Source organism: Pelecanus crispus, chromosome 8, assembly GCF_030463565.1.
Source record: "Pelecanus crispus isolate bPelCri1 chromosome 8, bPelCri1.pri, whole genome shotgun sequence".
NCBI lineage: Eukaryota > Metazoa > Chordata > Aves > Pelecaniformes > Pelecanidae > Pelecanus > Pelecanus crispus.
Window position 1 is genome coordinate 37419529 of NC_134650.1, and position 20953 is coordinate 37440481.

Here is a 20953-nt window from a genome sequence, read left to right on the forward strand (position 1 = left end):
GCCTGTATCCTAACTGTTTTAATGGACTCTGAAGCTTACACGACCCACAGCACATTAAAATTCCCCACATTTCTGCAAGATTAACTACAGGGCCTGAGTGTCAGAAAAGCAAGAACTGGCACACAGTCTGAAGAGGGATACTCAAAAGTTTAAATTGATCTGATTTTCTGACACTTGTTTCAGAAGTCATGTTTTCAACCTCCTAAGGCTCACCCAATTATAGCTTTACTAATGAAAAAGAGAATAAGCTAAACTATTTTTCAGTGATAATGCATATTAATGAGGAACTGCAAAATACATTAGACCATTCTACCTTTCAAACTTCATGCATTTAAAAAGCATAAACGGTTTGGCATTGCACTTCAGAAACACAGCCGTTTTTAATAGGCTCTCTTCTGCAACCTTGAGTTAAATAGGATTCTTTTCATTTCTTGTTGACTCCTAAACGGGAGCATATTAACCTATTATAAGTATTTTTCTAAATACTAGCAAACTATTTTTTTCCTCTGTGCTTTAATTAAAGGACATCTACCCTTCTAATAGGTATTTAATAGCAGGCAATTTTTTTTTGAGATCTAATACACTAAGGTTGTCTTGCGGTAACTGCATGTTAATAGACATTAAAGATTACAGAGCCCTGGTAAATAGGATAATTATAAATGACTTAATGTCAAAGAACTATGGAAAATTCCTTGAAAGGAGTATCTTAGTAAGAGAGGGCAGAAATACTGTTTGACAGTTATCAAAACTGAAGACTTTTTAAATTTTAAAAAAAGAGTCTGTCTTCAAGAACCATCTCAACCTACAAAACCCAAGACTCAGTACTCACAACGATAAGCACTATGCATGGCCATTGCACAGAAAGTCCTACCTATTTTTGACTTTTGACCCCTTCAGCTTTCATGCAGTCCAACGTGCTTGTTGGTAGATGGTATTGACACAGCCCTACATAATTCAAAAAATTACAAAAGGCAAGAAAATAGTAGAAAACTAGAGTCAATGGGAAGCTAACAACTTAAATAGTTTGCTGAATCTGCACGTTGTTTTTATACAGTGAATTTGCCTAGGTAGAGGCCTATCCAATAGGGGGTTAAATATCATCGCTGAACTGCAGTCCTTACCAACTTCAATGGAAGACATCAATTGGTCCTCCTAAAATTCTAACAAAAGTCAGAGCAGGTAAGCAGCAGCCAGCCTATAAACCTGATCCCATGCACTTATACTGTCTGGTACACTATGGGCAAGGAAAAGTACTAAAAGATAAATCTTATACAAAGCTATTTTGCACTGTGAATAGTAATCAGAAGCACATACAGATGTCTGCTACAAGGTTAAGAAAACCTTTTATTTGCTCTGAAATCCCTAGAATAGACTCTAAACTTATAGGTAAGACATACACTGTTAGAGCTATGAAAAGTAATTCACAATTTAGCATTTAGTAATCATAAATATCACCATAACTCTGATGTAATCCAGACTTTGGCCATTCAACAAAATGCAAAGACTTGAACACTGCAAGTCAGCAATGATTGAATAGTAAATACCAATGGCTTGTGAGACCCATAACTGAGCTGAGGTCATAAGGCTGTGTAATGGAATTGAACAGTTAATGCTGATACTTTAATTTATTGTAATGTTAGACACTGAGGTATATATTATATTTTAATTCTTTAAAAAAAAAATTAAAACCAAAATCACTTTGCCTCTATCAGTTTAGTTAAGTGTGACTGTGGTGCCTATACACAACGTATTTGCAACCACCAGAAGCAGAGGAAGGAACTTAAATGATATCAATTATTCAGACACAATTACCACAACTATTACACAGTCTGCCCATACAAACTTCTAACACGTCTCATTGCACCTATTTCAATATTAATTATTCACTAAAGCATTGGAAACACAATACCTAGTGAAAAGTGAAATGCTTTGCAAAATTGTGTCTGTCTTGACAGAAAAATTTCAGACAAAAATCAGTAGACATCAAAATGTCCTTCTCAGTCTTAAACAAAACGTTCCAATCCTCCCCAATAAAAATAATTCCTCATTTCAAAAGCCTGTAACAATGAATTGTGCAGAAATTTGAAAGGAAGGAAACATTCGGAATTTATAAAAATATCTTGCTTATACCAAAAAATATTTACGTAATATTTTAAAAATGCCAGAATCTCTTCAGCTCTAATTATTTCAAACATGGAAAAGCATCCACATTTGGCACTTGAATTTTGTGACTTTGCAATCCTTGTTCTTGTAATTGTTCCTAAACCAGGGAAAGATAGTATTTGTTTAAAAGAAACATAAAGCATACTAGTAATTATACTTTATTTACTAAAACCAACTGTTATTACTCAAGTTATTAAAAAGAATACTATCTAATCCCTGATAAAATCTTGTGTTAAATTGGATTAATTAAAATTAATAGAATTACTTTTACAGAAGACATTTTATCCCATTTTTATATCCAGCATGTTTCAATTCATAATTAGAACAGATGCAATGAACGTATCAAATGAAAACAATTTCATACTAAAACCTGAAAAATGTGTACTTTTTCCTATTAATGGACCCAATAAGAGCACAAATAGTCATTAAAACATGGCCTATGATTTAACATCCACAGTTAATGATGGTATTTTAATTCTCAAAACCAGAAGCATCTTAGTTTCATCATCTCTGCTTTCTGGGAATGTATTGTGTAATTTTGACAGCTGCAGGATGTGTTATACTTCAAAGGAAACAGGAAACCAGCTTGGGATGTCTTTTTTGATTCCACCTCGTTTGACCTCCTGCTATACAGATAGCTATCCATGAAACTGGACTGACACTGTATTTGCAAGCTGACTGTTCCTATTTCACAGAATATTTCTGGAGATGTTACGGTGGAAGACAATGAAAAATATAAGCCTCAACCAGAATAGCTCAAGCTTTAAAACTCTGTCAAGCTTTATCACGAATTAACTTTTCTTTTAGTTTGGGAGCAAAAAGTAATGCAGTTTATGTTTTCTAGCCTTTCATTGTTTCCATTGTCTCCAAGTTTCCTCTTAGATGGTAAGGTCTGTAGAGAATGGCCCCATCTTTTGATTATGTCTGAAAGTCCCAGTACTCCAGAAATAATATCAATAGCTAACAGTGTTTAAAAGGAGCCGCTTACATTAAAACACATATAACAAAGTTCCGTGCAAAAGCTTACTTCTTCAAAAGCCAGAAATAATGAAGTGCATCTGGAGCTATATCTAATAGGTCTTTAAAATGGCCACCTACTACCAAGAACTTTGGGAATGAAAGGACTCAGCATCAAACTCCAGAAAAACTGCCGGGAAATCCTTACATCTGCTCAAGGATGAACACCAGCATGCCTGAAGGACAGAACCAGCTGATTTTGGAGTCTATATTCTTTTCAGTCAAACCAGGAAGAGTTTACTTCAGGAATTTAAATCTAAAATGTGGCTTGGGATTTTTGACTAAACATTCATACATTTCTAATTAAAAAAAACCAAACCAAACAAAAAAAACCCCTACCTTTCAGCAGTATTTAAATGTATTTCAATAAACCAACTCTTAAAATATTTTGTCAAGCATTCTTCCTTTCAAAAGAGAGCTCTGTTTAATAAGCAAGACATCAGTGAAAAAGAAAACAAATCGCATTTCAAATCCAAGGTGATGCATACTTTACAGAGAAAAATGACTTCCTTAGACATGCTTATAATCAGCTCAACACCGTTATCCAACAGCTCTCCTTTAAACATTAATCATACTACAGTGCTTGCTTTCTTTCAGATTTTTGTCTCATGTTGGTTTTGTTCCCTTTTCCCTGTTACCTCCAGAAAATAGAACACACAGACTCGTATCAATAAAGTAATTCTACATTAAGGATAACTGGCTAATTACACTCATACACAGTCTTCAGGCATCTTTTCCTTCTGTTTAAGGTAGATGTAAATCTATCCTTTTTTTAAACAACAACGGCCCATTTTATCAAGAGAATGTGAAATTTGGAGGAAAATGTAGTTAGAAATCACCTTGAGATGCGCAAAACACCGACTTAATCAACAATTCAAAGATATTGCTGCTTCTTACTTCATCACATATGACAGCAAATGAAAATGTTTTTAATTCTGTAATATTGACTCTTCCTCTAAATAGAAAGCTTTTATGTCCATTTATTTTCCTATGTTTCTAGGGAAGGTAGAATTTGTCCAAGTCATAGAATCACAGAATGCTTTGGGTTGGAAGGGACCTTTAGAGGTCATCTAGCCCAATCCCCCTGCAGTGAGCAGGGACAGCTTTAACCAGATCAGGTTGCTCAGAGCCCCATCCAACCTGACCTTGAGTGTTTCTAGGGATGGGGCCTCCACCACCTCTCTGGGCAACCTGTGCCAGTGCTTGACCACCCTCATTGTAAAAAACTTCTTTCTTATGTCCAGTCTAAATCTATTCTTCTTTAGTTTAAATCCATTACTCCTTGTCCTGTCACAACAGGCCTTGCTAAAAAGATTGCCCCCATCTTTCCTATAGGCCCCCTTTAGGTATTGAAAGGCCGCAATAAGGTCTCCCCGCAGCCTTCTCTTCTCCAGGCTGAACAACCCCAACTCTCTCAGCCTGGCCTCATAGGAGAGGTGCTCCAGCCCTCCGATCATTTTGGTGGCCTCCTCTGGACCCGCTCCAGCAGGTCCATGTCCTTCTTGTGCTGAGGGCCCCAGAGCTGGACGCAGTGCTCCAGGTGAGGTCTCACCAGAGCAGAGCAGAGGGGCAGAATCACCTCCCTTGACCTGCTGGCCACGCTGCTTTTGATGCAGCCCAGGATACGGCTGGCTTTCTGGGCTGCAAGCGCACGTTGCCAGCTCATGTCCAGCTTTTCATCCACCAGTACCCCCAAGTCCTTCTCCACAGGGCTGCTCTCAATCCCTTCATCCCCCAGCCTGTACTGATATCGGGGTTGCCCCGTCCCAGGTGCAGGACCTTGCACTTGGCCTTGTTGAACCTCATGAGGTTCCCACAGGCCCACCTCTCCAGCTTGTCCAGGTCCCTCTGGATGACATCTCGTCCTCCTGGCGTGTCACTGCTACTAGTCATTACTACTTCAGGTACAGCCATTATGACCATCTGTAAAACTAATAAATAAGGTATAGGTGAAAAAATATATACCAGAAGATGTCCATTTTCCAAAGCGCATTATTATTCCTGTCTCTTAGTTGGTAGCACTTTAGGAGCTTCCTCTTTTAGTTCATTACAACACTGTGGATTTCTTCTGATATCCGAGTGCTTCAAGAGAAATAATCTGGCAATTAGCGTTAGCTAATGGATACTTCAGAACTTTTCCTCCTATTGCAAAGCTGCATACACATTCTCCAGATTACTGTCCCACTGATGTATTTTGTAAAATGATGTACCTTTAAAATTTCATTATTATTGATTGCTACCCACTTTCTGCAATGCACAGGGCATCCTGCTGCCTCACAATCCTTCCTATTCTGAGTCAGGGAAACTAGTTTTTAATATCTTTCTTTGTCCTCATCTCAATTTTGTAGGCAATGGGGGGGAAAAAAGGCAGGCAAAAAAAAAGGGGGAAAAAGAAAAAAGATTTTTTTTTTGTCAAGCTGAACTCCCAAGACTCCCCTTATACAATATAAAAATCTGAAATGCGTGTTACTCTTGCTGTTTTTTATATTTATAATTCATTTCATCAGACTTTCTTTCATGTATCTATAAAGTGATTCAAGCAACAGAAATGGTCTGAGTAAATACTGAGTTGGTTTTCATTTTATGCCTGGAACAACTAGGCTTGCAGATATGAAATTTCAGTTATTACATTTAACATAGAGAACTATAGCCCTTGAAGCATATGAAGTTATATTAATCTCCAACAAATGGGACTTGGCTTGCACTCAGGGTAAATCATTATGCAGTGCTACTTCCATAATAGCTTTAATTAAACCTGTTCTCTTTTTGGTCAGGTTGGAGACCACAGAAGGGCACAGTTGGCTGTCTGAGCCTTTTGGCTATGACGGTGGTAATGGTCAAAGCACTGCACAAGCCAGTATCAGTTTTTGATATGCCTTGCTAAGGTCATTTCTATCCACAGTACAGTAGCAAGAGGCAAAAAGAAACATAACCAAGGGTAACACATGTATTTGTAGCTGGCCAAGTGAAAAGTGCATTTTGTTGATGCACCACAGGAGAAATAGCAGCACTGGATTGCTCTGCTAAGTGTGAAAAACATCTTTTGTCTTAAAACATGACTAACAGAGCTACCACCGATCACAGCTTGTATATAGCGTGCCTTCCACTAGGGACTTATCTTTGTAGACATTTCTATATACTCAGATAGTCAAAATGGATCTTTCTTTACTCATAAATGAGACAGATTCCATGGGTTCAGATGCAGTTATGGCTCAGATAGAAACCATAAAAACGGTGACAATGAACCAGATTTGGTTCGGCTCCATGATAGTCCTCCCCAACTAGAATCCAGTTCAGGACTCAGTGTAGTAGGTGTGGGTTAAACAGCTCAAAAAAAACCAATCTCTGGCCCAAAGATTTTCCACCCAAGGCAGAAAAAGCCAAACAGCAAAAGAATCATTATTCCCATCTGCAGGAAGGAACGATTTGCACAACATCCCACAGGGGAGTTGGAGTAAAACTAAAACTCAGAGCTGATAAGCCCAGCTTGCTCCATCATCTGCCTGCAAAAGATGGTGCAGACATGACACTACTGTTTAAGACTCTCTGAAATTAAAAGGATTTTGACCCCACGTGGAGTCATAGGTATTCAGTATCCATGAAAAATAAGAACTACATAAGAAGGACTAAGCAAGATAGACAGAAAGAAAATGCATATGCTTTTTATGGAGGTTGCTGAAATACATTTTCCTTTTTTAACTATGCTGTGGAGCTCAGTAGGAAAGCTGATTTATCCTGGGAGTGCACAGCAGTTGCTCCCTGCTAGAGCTGCTGTTTAAGTTTAATTGGAATACACAGCACTTTTGTAACATTTATATCACGGAGAACATTTAAGAAAAGCAGAAAGACCCTTTCAATTTGACACACTTACTTCTGTTGTGATCCTGATCACTGAACCCAAGTGGAAATATGATCCACAGAATGATTTCTTTGCTGCCTGTTTCAGTCAGGAATTCCAGAGGCAGAAGTGGCTGCTTGCGGAGGAGAAGAAAAATGGGCCAAGACTGGCTAACTCAGGGGACTGGCAATGGGATATGGAGCCTTTCATCTACAGGTCACTGCTCTGAATCCAGCACAGGGCTGTAGCAACCAAAAAGTTATTACCATCAGATTGAGGTTCACTAGCCTAAGAGAAATCATTGAAATGGCTTCAGCTTCATATAGGCACTCACAGCAGAGAAAGTATTGTTACAATTAGCAGAACTGCATAGTCATCAGCAATGGGGAAGCTTTTGGCGTTTTTCTATGTTCCCAGAAACAGAATGGTGTCACTGAAAAAAATCCTGTAATGCTTCTTTTGACCAAGAAAATTTATCATAAACCTGAAGACTTGGGGGGGGGGGGGGAAGGGGTGGTGTCCATTTTTATAATTATTTTAGTTTTATTTAGGCTCCTTTGGTAGTTTTCTTTGCCTTTCCCCATGCTGTAGATCAGATGATAAAAGTTGCCTAAAAATGACTTTTCCTAAAAATTAATTTACACGAATACTGCGAGGTGAAAAATCGCAGCATCTTCAAAGGCCAGGGAAGGAGAAAATTCTTCTGAGGAAAATTGCAACAACTTTGCAGGGAAACAAAATTATTACCTGAGTGTATCTAGATAAAGCTAAAATCCCCACTCAGAAGTGCAGCAGTGGTGCTTGATCAGAGCCAAACCTCAGACACCTCACAATCCTCCCCCTGATGATTCCACAGCAGCTCAGACTGCATCTGCCATTGTGGTGTCTCCAGCCGTGGCACTGTGTCCAGGTGAGAAACCTGGCTTATAAGAATGAACAGTGTGACACATCCAAACCAGAGCCTTCCACTGTTAATACACTTGCATTTGGTTCAAACATTAAACACGAAGTATTTTTAACTGAAAGCTTCCAATTTTCCAGAGAAGGGGGACGGGGAGCGTAATCTATAAAATTTCAAGGAAAATTTTAGCAAATGCTACTGCAGAGCAACCTTAAAATCAGAGTATAAGGATGACTAGCAATTAGTTTTGTATCTACAATGTATCTGAAAGAGATTTTCTACATACCTGCCTGCCTGTATTCCACAATCAGGAATTGTGATAATTGGGTGGTTCTTCAGGATATATGTGACTTGCAGTGTTCACATTGCCCGTCTCAGGCTTTGATGCTTTTGTTTTTCTAGAATCATAGAACAGTTTGGGTTCGAAGGGACCTTTAGAGGTCATCAAGTCCAACCCCCCTGCAATAAGCAGGAATATCTTCAACTAGATCAGGTTGCTCAGAGCCCCATCCAACCTGACCTTGAATGTTGCCAGGAATGGGGCATCTGCCACCTCTCTGGGCAACCTGTTCTAGTGCCTCACCACCCTCACTGTGAAAAAATTCTTCCTTACATCTAGTCTACCCTCTTTTAGTTTGAAACCATTACCCCTTGTCCTATCACAACAGGCCCTGCTAACTGTCTGTCCCCATCTTTCTTATAAGCCCCCTTTAGGTATTGAAAGGCCGCAATAAGGTCTCCCCGCAGCCTTCTCTTCTCCAGGCTGAACAACCCCAACTCTCTCAGCCTGGCCTCATAGGAGAGGTGCTCCAGCCCTCCGATCATTTTGGTGGCCCTCCTCTGGACCCGCTCCAGCAGGTCCATGTCCTTCTTGTGCTGAGGGCCCCAGAGCTGGATGCAGTACTCCAGGTGAGGTCTCACCAGAGTAGAGCAGAGGGGCAGAATCACCTCCCCTGTTTATTGAAACACTAACCATCTTTGCTTATGGATATATTAATTGTGTCATGCATATAGATAATCCACTGAAATCTAAAGCACCACTTACCCATCCTCTAAGCAGCACAACACTGGCTGTCCCTCTGCTTCTATTCAGAGCACCATACACCAAAAAAATGGTTAAAAGCCTCCCTGATATTACAACAAAGAAGTGCCAAAAATAGGCACCTTTTTTTTTCACCATTTTGAACAAATCATCACAGAAGGGATTACTTGGCTGTAGCTGTTTGACAAGAATTTTGTCAACCCTTTCTATTTAATGACATGACTTTCTGCAACTAACACTAAGCCCAGTGAAGTGACTCTACTGTGGCTTATACAATGAGACAGTAGCCTCCTCCAGAATCCCCATACAGCATTAATATACCCTTCTTAACCGAGAAGCAACTAACCACATTCTGCCACCAAAGCATTTGGGAAAGCTAAAGCCAAGACTGGATTTAGGCAGAGACATTCCTGTTGTATTTTGTATTCTGGTTAATATTCCTGATTTTATCAGTCACGTTGTATAGGTGCAAATGTTACAGCAGAGGCCACACAGTTATTCAGAGTTTAATAGTTAAAGAGATGCTTGTGCTAAATAAATTTGTGCAGTTCCATTGTGCAAATCTGCGTTCAGTAGGTCTCATCAAATGTTGTTGCCTGGTATGCCTGGATTGGTTTAATAGCATGTTCAGCTGTAGAACAAAACATGCAAGGGCAACAGTTCAAGAGTCTTGATCAGTCCTTTCTTACTCTGCAGGTACATGTAATGTTTCTGCAGTTAGAGAACACATATATATAAACACATGGTCACTGGATTTCTTTATTGATGAGAAAAATGTTTCTGTGTATTTATGATAACAGCTCTACAAAGTACTCTGAACATTATGCAATTTAAAGCCTTATGAGTACTCAAATGTAATTTAAAAAAAACAAACCAAAAAATGCTGCAAATATTTACAAGATGCAAAGAGACTGTTAGAAACCTATCGGTATACAACAATAAAAATGCAATATGCACTGTGAAACTTCACATGCTTCACACTACAAAATGTTACACAACGACACTAAAGATATGTTCCATAGATAGAATTTAATTCAGGGGTATGATAGATACCTGAGTCTGTAACAGTCACTCCAGGAAGCATCCATTTAGATGCACCCACAAAAGCAAACAATGCCTTTCCTATTTAAGAATAAAACAGAGATTACAAAAGAGCCAACCTCTAGTGAAGTATATGAATGGAAATCCCAAGGTTTCTTTCTAGAAGATATAGAACTATTAAAGGAAGCTGGGATTTTGTAAAGGTTAGGCTTCACAATTCTGCCTTTTGATCATCTTGCAATAAATGGCCCATTTATTTGAACTTTTTGACATGTTAGTTAGGTGCACAATGTAGTTTGACCTATAATTCTCAGCTCAGCTGCCAGGCATATCTCATATAGTCAGCCTTCTCCACATTTAGGTATGTCTGTAGAACAATAGCCAGTTCTGTTATATGAGCCAGTTTTAAGCACTGTAGATAAAAACCTAGTCCCAGTGAAGCGAGCGTCATGGCTTCAGCAAAACAGATACTATACCATATATTATGTAATTATATTCCTGTAGTGAGGAAGAAACGAAAAGTATCTCAATGAAGTAGAAAAGCAATTAAGTTAATTGCTATCCTATACTGTTTTAAGGGCATGCTATCCTTTCCCAAACCCTCTTGTAGGTTTCCACAGCAATGATTCTTTTTCTGTACTCAGCTTTGTAGGATGACTGTGAAAAACTACAGGAAATCACTGACTTGGATACAGAAGGGAGACTGAGGGCCACGACTGAAGTAGAGACTTTTCTTTATTAAATTAACATCTGCACCAATTTACACAACTATCCAACATATCCCATGAGTTGTGCTTTTACTTTCCAGATGTGAGGGGCTACCACAGAGAAAGGATGGGAAAAGATCAACCTCAGCAATGAGAACTGAAAAAAGCCACAGCAGCCCATCACGTACTTCCCATGAATCCTAACAGTCAAGCTGAAAAGCACCGCTGCTTGATAACCCTTTGCCCTACAAGACAAAGGCACTGGGTTAGATGGTGTTTGACCATCCACCAGTCTCAGGGAAGCAGAGCCTAAACTCCCTCTGCTAACTTGAAGTCTCCTACAGACACCCACCATGCTGTGCAAAACAACAGCCCGACTCCAAAGAGAAGCTGCAGAGCAGTAACTGAGAAGTCCCACCATTGCCAGTGTCACCCCAGGGTAGGATTCAAATATGTGGTGCAAATCAGCTGAGCCTGAGTGTGCTGCTCCCAGAAGTATATAGGCAGGGATGACAGGACAGTGATGAACAGTGGTAGGTTTTTTTCAAAATGGAATTTAAATAACCTAGGAGACAAAGGAAATCTTTAGTAAGGCAAAATATGGTTGAAGGGGAGTGACTGCTTTGTCATGTTGGTAACAATAATAGCAAGGAAGCAGTACAGGAAAAGCAGGGGAAGGTAATGTCTTGGGATAGTTATGGGTGGCCAATCCCATGCATGCATTTCTGCTCCCAAAATCAGATCTAGCTAAAAATTCTCCACAGTCACCATGACCATAACATGCCCTGAAGCTCCTCACGCCTCAGCCAGCCTGCTCAGAGAATTTCCACTTCTGCCACATTCTCCATGCCTATATTCCTATATCTCCATATTCCTCATTCTTCTGCCAGAAGACACATCTCAGCCTGTCCTGCTGCACGGTCCCCCAGGCATCTACAGGCAGCTGACACTCATTGCAGCTTCCTCATCTATCAGGGAAACCATGTGAGCTTCTTGCTAGGAACACGACTCCTCACTGGCTCAAGAACAGTCCTGCCTCCTGCCACTGCAGGGCTTTCAGAAACCTGCGCAGAGGCTGCAGTAATTCAGCATTCAATTGGTAGACTTGGCAGGAAAAAAAGGGAGTGCAGGGATCCAGTCCCCAACATGTATCTAGCATTTGTCTGTAACAATGGCACACCATAAGCTTTTGGAAAAAAAATTACGTTAAAGCCTTTATCCTGTGAGATATTATGTTAAAGATGATGTTAAAGACTTCCTCTGACTCTCACCCTGCCAAGCTCAGTACCTCCTGATTTCTTTAATCACAAGAAGAAATCCAGTTACACATACACAACCTTTTCTATTTCTCTCCCATTCTACCCAGTCTGTTGTGTTTGTGCTTAGAACCTTTCATTCTTGTTTTTCTGTGTGCATTATCCACTAAATATTATTCTTCTGGATATCTGTGATACCTACTGAATTAAGTAGTTAATATTAAGATGAATACCCCGTATGTTTAATATAACAAACACTTCCTAGACCAATATATGGTGGACAACTGGCATGCTTTCAGTACATTGCAAGGTACTGATTTTGTGGGCATTGACTCCTTCTATTAATTATGTTAGCATAGCCAAATGATAACATGATCACTATATTCCTCACTAATGCTGCCACAAGGCATGTACCTGATGCATGATGTTAGCCACATGGATACTAAATTATTTATAACACCCATAAATTTTGGAGGGGTAAGAGAAATGGGACTTAAAATCCTTAATCTTTTGTTAAAACTAAACACTGAAATGAACAGTATCAAGGGATGAGATAAACACCAAGGTTTTAAGGAATTAATGATACATGAAATTGCATCTTTTTGCTCTGAGTGATCCTGCAAATCAGAGGTAACAAACAAAGGTCAGGAAAGTAACACTTGAAAAGCTACAAAAATAGAGCAGTTGGGGAAAAAAAAAAATCATAAAAATGTCACTATGACATCTTTGTTAAAACCCCACACCTAACTATCTAATCGCAAGTGTAACACCTGAGTGCCAGTCTCCTTTGATCTATAGTTTGCTGTCTGGAGCTGAGCAAGCAAGCCGTTCTTTTCTTGTCAATGGGTAAAATACCTTGAAAGCAAGAGAGCTGTGCATATTGATTAGAAGTTCCTCAGGTGTTTTAGTATTTCCCACTTTGCACCCACCAGGCACACATTTCGCATGCAGCAAACGTGTCAAAACAACATATCTACATCCAAAAATTCTTCATACATTTCACCCTTTGGGAAAACAACCACCGTTTTCTGAGGTATAGAAGCCTAATTTTATAGAGCAAAAGGCTTATTAATGCAGTCCATGTATGTGGTCTAATCCTGGCACTCCACGACTGCATGCAACAAGCATGGTCCTGAATTACAGGCCTTCCCTGTCCGACACACATCCCTCATACTTGGCACTCTGCTACAGTCAGCCGAACTCCTGAAACAGTTAAGAATTTACTGTGCATAATCTCTTTCATCATGTCAGAATAATCTTAATTTTTCCCTCAGGTTGCTTCAGAGTACTTGTGAGAGAGAAAAATATTTGACACTGTAGTTCCCTCAGCACTGTTGATCAGCTCCGTGGACTGCAAGGTGAAGCGTAAGCTGGGAGCACAATGTATGGCTGGCTATACAGCATGTAAGAGTTTACCAGATAGTAAGGAGAGTTAGGATAGCATTGGTAGCCTTACTACCTCATTCTCTGTGAAACTCTACTGGGTAAAGCTGAGAAAGAAGGGAAAAAAAACCCCAAAACCAAAAACAGGAGGAAAAAGAGCAAGACCCTGCTCCAAGTGAATTCATTATTTCCATTTTCAAGTAAGCATCTTACTGCATTCTCCAAGGGCACCAGAGAGCAAACAAACAATAACCAATACTAAATTTCTTATAAAACCATGATCAATAATTGAACTATAACTGTGGTACGGTTTGTATGCTCTTTGAGTTTCAAACTTGGTAATTACTTTAGATCACCCATCAATAATTGTTCACCATTTGCAGGTTTTCTTACACTGTCAGCACAGTAGGATCCCTTCCTCTTGAAAAAACAGGCTTTTCTAAAAAACATTTGGTCAGCCCCACATTATTGTATGCCTGAATTTTATGCTATAGTAACAGGATGAAAAAGAATTGGGCTATAGGTCAGATGAAGTACAGTCACGCACCCTGAATTTTCCCCTGCTATATGCTTAATATAAGAAACAGTAGATATACTGCAGCTATACCTAGAGTCACTAGCTAATAATTAAGTATTTATGATTTCATCTCCTTGCCAATTTTATACTGCATACTGAAGGAGGCAAACTGTATTAATCTGATACAAAGACCTATTGTTTGGAAAAATAATATGTCTCTCCGAGATCTGCATAACCATCTGAAATACTGTTTATTTACCTCTTCAGTTCTGTTTAATATGTATTTGGGACTATAACATACCATCTAAATGCTGTCTCTCAAGTGTAATACTCTTCTCCCTGTTAATTGTGGAAAACGTGGATTTTTGTGCGCTTTCAGAAAATGAAAGAAGGTCATGACATTCTAGTGGGCTTTTTTTATGGTTTATGAAACCTTCATTAAATTTTTAGAAGACCTGGCCTTGAGTGGCTTGGGAGAAAGCAAAAACCTCAGAGTGCTTCTGGGGAACATCACCTGTAATTTATTCACTTTGTATGCTTTTTATGGTGCAGCTCAAGACAGATGCATGACATGATTCCAACATCCACAAACCCGAGGCATGAAGTAATTGAATCCATAACCAGAAGCTGGTAAATGGGTAGTCTTATGAGTTATTCTGTAAGTGGTACATGGAGAACAGCCTGCTTCACAATCATTATTTTGCTGTAGTGCAGAAATCACATAATGAGGACTTCATGCTGTTAGGATCCTAACCCTTGATTGTTAGAACATTTCAGTCATATTAAAAAAATGATATATTGCAAGCAGATAGAGAGAAAAATAGTAATTGGAAGCTGAGCAGCGGGTTAAAGCCACAATTTATTTACCATTTCCCTCACATTAGATGAAACATTAATAGGATTATTAATAAGGATTCTGTATTGGGTTTGTCACATAGCAGTAATGTAGCAAACTATTCTGCTGCCAAAAGTATGTCAGTATACTTTTCTTAAGGCTACAGAAAAATCTTTTATATTCTAAAATTACTGAATACTGTTAATTTTTATAGTTGCTTGAATTACGACGTGACATTTAAAGTAGAGAGGCAAAAACAATACATCCATCCAATGATATTGATTTCTCAGTTACACAAGGTGAATGCATTAAGAAAATTGAATTACAAATTAAAATTCAGCACTGATTTATTAAAAATAAGGTGCTGATGAAAAGTGATTCTCTTACAAGATGCTTTTCTAATTTCCATTGCAATTGCTATCACCACTGTAGTCATTAGATCCCAGAAAAGCTGATTCTATTTTTGGTCATGTAATCATAATTCAGAATTGTTTCAGGCTTTTTTGTGTTACTTTCCCATTTAATTTAGCTTGATTCTTTGGTGTATGACATTAAAAAAAAAAAAAGAAACCCACCCTCCTTTACCAGTTGCTCAGATGCCCGGAACAACTTCAGAATGGGAAGGGGGAAAGGGAACAGAGGGGTAGCTTGTCCAAAGCCTTTGACCTCTGCAAATGCAAGCACATTTTGTTGTGGTAACATAGTACCTCTTAACAGTTCGCTTACACATTTTTTGCCACTTGGACTTTAAAGAAAATTCACCATTTCAGGACAAAACCAACAAAAATCCTCCTTTTAAAAACATCTCAAGTGAAATGAGTCAAATTGATTCAGGCTTCTGCTGTGGCAACTTCTCAAGATAGATACCGCATGGCTTTTATTTTTAAATTCCCTAGATGAAATCATTATAGAAAGTATTAATTTTAATAGTTCATAGATTAACTGAAAGACAAGGTCATAAAAGTAATTTGTGTATATGACATAAGTATAAAAAAATCCCCTATAATTTTTAGCCATTCCCAGTTCATTTACTCAAAGGAGAAATGTATTTTGGAACAGATTTTGATTTGTTACTTCTTTATATATACACACACACTTTTTTTTTTTACTTTTTTTTTTTTTTAAAGTAATGCACCTTAGGTCAGTCTCAGAACACTAAGTTTTAAACATGAACCCAGCTGCTGTAGATAATGATTAGATGAAAAGTCACAAAACAATAAACAGGAAGACTTCTGATCTCAGGTTAGGGATGAGAAGGAAGCAGCTTGCTTTGAAATAATTATTTTACTGCAGAGCAGAAATGGCATAATGAGAACTTCACGCTGCCAGAAGCTGTAACTCTTGATTGCTGGAATACAGCTGTCACATTAAAAATGACACATTGCCAGTAGATTGGCATAGCTGCAGTAATCATAGACCTCACATCTGTGCTACACTTGCCCCATTAAGGAGATTCTTAGTGCAAGTCTAGGCCAAGGTTAATAAAATTATTTAATATGCTTTATAACAGCAGTGTTGTTCAAAGAAATAAATGAAAAAGTACATTAAAACTTATTATTCTGATTGACAATAGAAAAAAATTGAAAAGCCAGAACCTGTTGCTCTAACAAATCATCTTTAAGAAGCCATTACACAGAAGTACAGGTAGTTTAACAAAACTGTTCTAACTATATACTTTAAAGATAAATGCTTAAACCAAACCAAAGAAAACACTTTTCATCATGATGCTCATTAGGGAAAACAAACTTAAGCGCATTTTCAATGCAGATCACATTTCTGCATGAAATTCCACATTTCTATATGAAATCCTATTCCTGTGATCATGAGCCAGGCGGCCTTCATTGCATCTCAGCTCTTTAGTATACACCTCCAAATATAACGAACTGAGTGATACTTGCAAGCCTGGAACCACAAACATGACTGTAGCTGCCAACAGAAAGAACAACTGGCCTAAGACTGAGCTATGCTGGTTCAAAACAAAACAAAAGTGAGTCCTTTCATTGCTGATACTGTCTACTCAACAAAATACGGCCTTATGTACAAACTTGCTTGTAACCTTCCACATTTCAGAAAGAGGGGAGTAGCATACTGAAATTTCACCCAGTATTTCATTACTGTGAATATCTTCATTATCATGTTTATTATAATTTTAAATATTTGGATATGCTTCTCTATCTTGAGGGTGGGACAATCTTTAGCTCTGGAAATAAACACCTTATAGTTTAAAACCCAGTCAGAACCCATTTGAAAACTCCTTCCTTGTCACTCTGAAGACTTTAGGAAGTCCAGCAAAAACCATATTATACAGTTCATGATGATCTAAGAAGTGCTTTGATACTGCAAATATTCTAGAAAATCCTAAAGTAGGTCATATTAGATTAAACACAGAATCTGTGTAGAGTCTCCAGAAGGTAGAGAGTGTCTTCATCTCAATTAGTCATTGGGGTGGGGGCCTTTCTCAAGGAAAGAAGAAACTCTACTAATTAACATTGGTGACAGGAGAAAGGGAAGAGTTATCAGCAACCTTCCAGCTGAGTTCAGCTCAGGCAAGGCTAAAAGTAAACAGCAATAAGAACAGGGAGAATAAGGAATGTCACAGGTCAGAGAGGTCCATGTTCTTATGGACTCATGGTTTTGTGACTGGACAGGAACACAAGGAAAGGAAAACTAACTGGGCATTCCGGTAGGCAGCACATTACCAGAGCTACGGGTTGCTTCTTTGTTTTTGTTTGTGGTTTGGTTTTTTTTTATTTGGTGGGCTTTTTTGTTTGTTTTTGGTTTTTAACATTGTATAAATTATTTGAAACAGATGAGGAAGACATGGAGGCCTCCCTAGAGCCAGTATTTTGGGTTTACCATGAGCTCTGTGAGGTAATGTGAGGCAGCCTACGGCTGTGGTGCACCGGCACAGACTCAAGCCTGCCACACTTGATGTCTAGCGGGGAAAAAAGAAAAAAGGAAAAAATACAGACAAATGCCATGTGTCTCATATTGACAATCTTGAGCAACCAAAAATCATGAAAGTTCAAAAGTACCATAATTTTAGCTTAACAAATTTGAAACTTGAAGTAACAAAACCAAAAACCTGATTAATTTTACTTTGCTACGTGTTTTGAGAGGGTCTTTAGATCCTGTTTTCCTGGCAACTCACTTCATTACCCACAGTGACAGCAGTGTTAAGAAGAGACAGAGGAAAATCACCTCACAAAAGCATAAATAGAAGTACTGACCTTCCCAGCAGCCTGCAATATTTTGGGTTCCCCTATTCAGGAACACATCAGATTATGACTTGGCCCTACACTGTTATTAAACCTCCCTGAGAAGCACTGATTGGTATGAAATCTTTTACAAGGAAGTTACAAGTACAGCAGCATCAGAAGTTTAAATGATAAAACCCCTGCAGACACCCTGCATTTGCAGCACTGCTTCCCTGTTCCCCACACCCCAAGACAGACTGCACTTACCTCCAGTACCAATTTCCTCCCCCCTGCCCACAAGAAAAAAAGTACAAGGTTTTACAGAACCAGTTAGATACCAAAATGTCTCACAAGAGGAATAGGAAGAGTTACTATTGCAAATATTAAATACCTTTGTGAGGCAAAAGGTCACTTAATGAATGTCCTGCTGCTAGGTATACCTGAGGAATTTGAATGGCTCCCTGATTACAAACCTTGAAGTCCATAGGAGTTTACTGGATTCACTGAGCAGTAGGTTGGACCTGTGCACCTGGGAGAATGTAGTTCAGAAACAGATGCCCTAGAATTGCCTGAAGAAATGCAGACCTATTTTTTGCCCCATGGCATTTGTTTGCCTCGACTGAGCAGTTAATTGAGCAAACAGCCAATACATACAATTTTGGTAAGTACAACCAGACAGAGACAGCTTTTTCACTCAAAAATTATCTTTTGAATGGTAGCAGGCAACAGGAAGGTTATTAGTCTACTCTTTGGAAAAAAACCTCACAATGAGGGCTTCAGATTACCTAGCCACATATTTTTCTTTGTGTGTATATACTTATCTAGAGTGAGTTAGCACTACGTGCAGAGCATTTCATGCCCCCTCATGATCATTTTCTCTGTCTGTCTCACTACAATTTGGCAATAACTGAGATAACCACTGAATAAATTAAACACCAACAACACCTATCAAGATGAATGAATAATTTCTGTAGTACTTGTACTGTTGTAGTGTGAGCAAACTAACATGCAGTGAAAAAAAAAAAAAAGAGTCAGTGGCAGCATAACTGGGTGTAACTACATTAATGTTCAACTAATTTGGGCTTGAACTATGAGCTGGTACCAAACAAAAAAAAAGCTTCATGAAATAAGGAAATCCACCACAACTGTGAATCCAGTCATTACAATTATAATGGATATGAAGCCATTTCTACCAGTACAGACTTAGCTCACTAAGCAGTTTCATATTTGCATGCTCCATTAAATACATACACTTACAATTTCCAATTGCAGGGAGAACGGAAATATTTTTAATATTTCCTGTTTAAAAACAGCTCAACCTATAGCATCAAACTGTGTCATCCATTGCCAAATAAAAATAGAGTTATGTGTCTTTATTTGATATGCTGCTATAAACAAAGCAGTGCCAAGCACAGAGCGCAAAGATGCTGGCACCTTGCTGCTGAGATGCCTGCAGCTATTTATGGGGCAGCCTGTCAGTCATGAGAATTTGTTAAAAAATTCTTTAAAATGTGACAAGGAGGATCAACATTAAGCTCCATGTAAGGGACATTGTTTTCTACAATTTATATTCCTATTACTTTATTTTTCCTGTATTAAGGGTAGAGAAGACTATCTGGGCAACAAGGGTTAACAAAGATATAGGAAAAAAATAAAGATGCATTTCCAGTATTTTGTTATTAGGTCTTAGAAAGAGTTTCATAAGTTGAATTCTCCTATTAATGCAATTGAAAATTTAATGAGCTTCTTAATTTATGACTTCACTAGGCTTGAATTATAAAACAATAACACAAGATGCACTCTAATTGCCTGAGTGTGTCTGAAGATGGCAGCGTATTTAGGCTTTCACTTCAGCATCTAATCTAAATATATTAACAAATAGCACAAAAATCATTGCAGTTGTTCAAAGAGACAGGACAGATTTAATTATTTTTTGTGACAAACAAAACCACGCTATTAAAGCATTATCCTTATTATTACATTCCACATTGTGGTGGAGAATCTCCAAGCTCTTTGCTTAATATTAATAAAGTTTTGTGGCACCCTTGAGAGCTTGTTAAGAAAGATTATTCCCACTAAACCAATAACGGGAAATGCGATTGAGCAGGTAGTATCGTGAAAATTTAGGGTCTGAGCCAGGTCTTAGAAGGTACTGAATGTTCTCAGCTGCTTCAAATGTGCCTGGAGCCACAGACAGGTATCTCTTCAGAAGACAGAGCCTGTTCTTTGCCCTGTTCTGTGACACTGCAGCCTTTTTCTTGAATGACTTTCCCATTAATTTCAAAACTTCCCAGGGCTATACAGTTACCAAAAAGGTCACTGTGCTGGTCTACTACGGGTTAGCAAAAGCATTACAGCTGGGAGTCCCTGTAGTCTAACACAGGGCAGCTTCATGCAATGACTAAAAAGCTCCACCAGCTCCACGCTGCAGAGTGAACGAGTGCGCAATGCAATAGTTGGGGTCAGCTTGCTCAGGCCAGAAGATTTTATCAGTACAGATCCTCACTACAGCAGACTAGTCACAAAGGATATTTTCCATATGAAACTCAGGTTTTGAAATGTATCTCCCATTATCCCAAACAAAAGTTTTCCTATCAGACAGATATTAATTCTTATTTTTTTAAATTTGTAACAGTTTTATGCTGTTTCATGACAGTTTAATAGTAGTGTTAACTACAAAATCATTACATTACATAGGAGTTGACATGTTCTGTTAATTTTATTTTTTTGAAATTATTGTCTGTACTGTTTTCTTCAAAACAGAAAATACACAAAGAAAATTAAAACACCTCATGTTGCATTAGTAGATCATGGCAGGGAAATTGGTTGGTTTGGGGGTTTTAAAACATATTATGCATGAATACTTCTGATAGTCATAAAAATTATATTCCAGGAAATACTATTATAAGAGAAACTGAATATTCCCAAGATGCAAGTTTCCTAAATTAATCTGGTGCCTTCATTTCACTAAAAGTTATATTCTAACCTTGAGTCATTTCACCTGGATCTTAACGGGAAAAAGCAGTACAGTAAGTTTTTATTTTGTCCTTGGGAAG

At 38.4% G+C, this 20953-nt stretch overlaps 1 protein-coding gene across 1 annotated transcript in view; it reads left to right on the top strand.

Moving 5' to 3' along the window:
• The window catches only part of CHST8 (carbohydrate sulfotransferase 8), a 145829-nt gene that overhangs the window by 102188 nt on the left and 22688 nt on the right, over positions 1 to 20953 (top strand). The window lies entirely within an intron of this gene.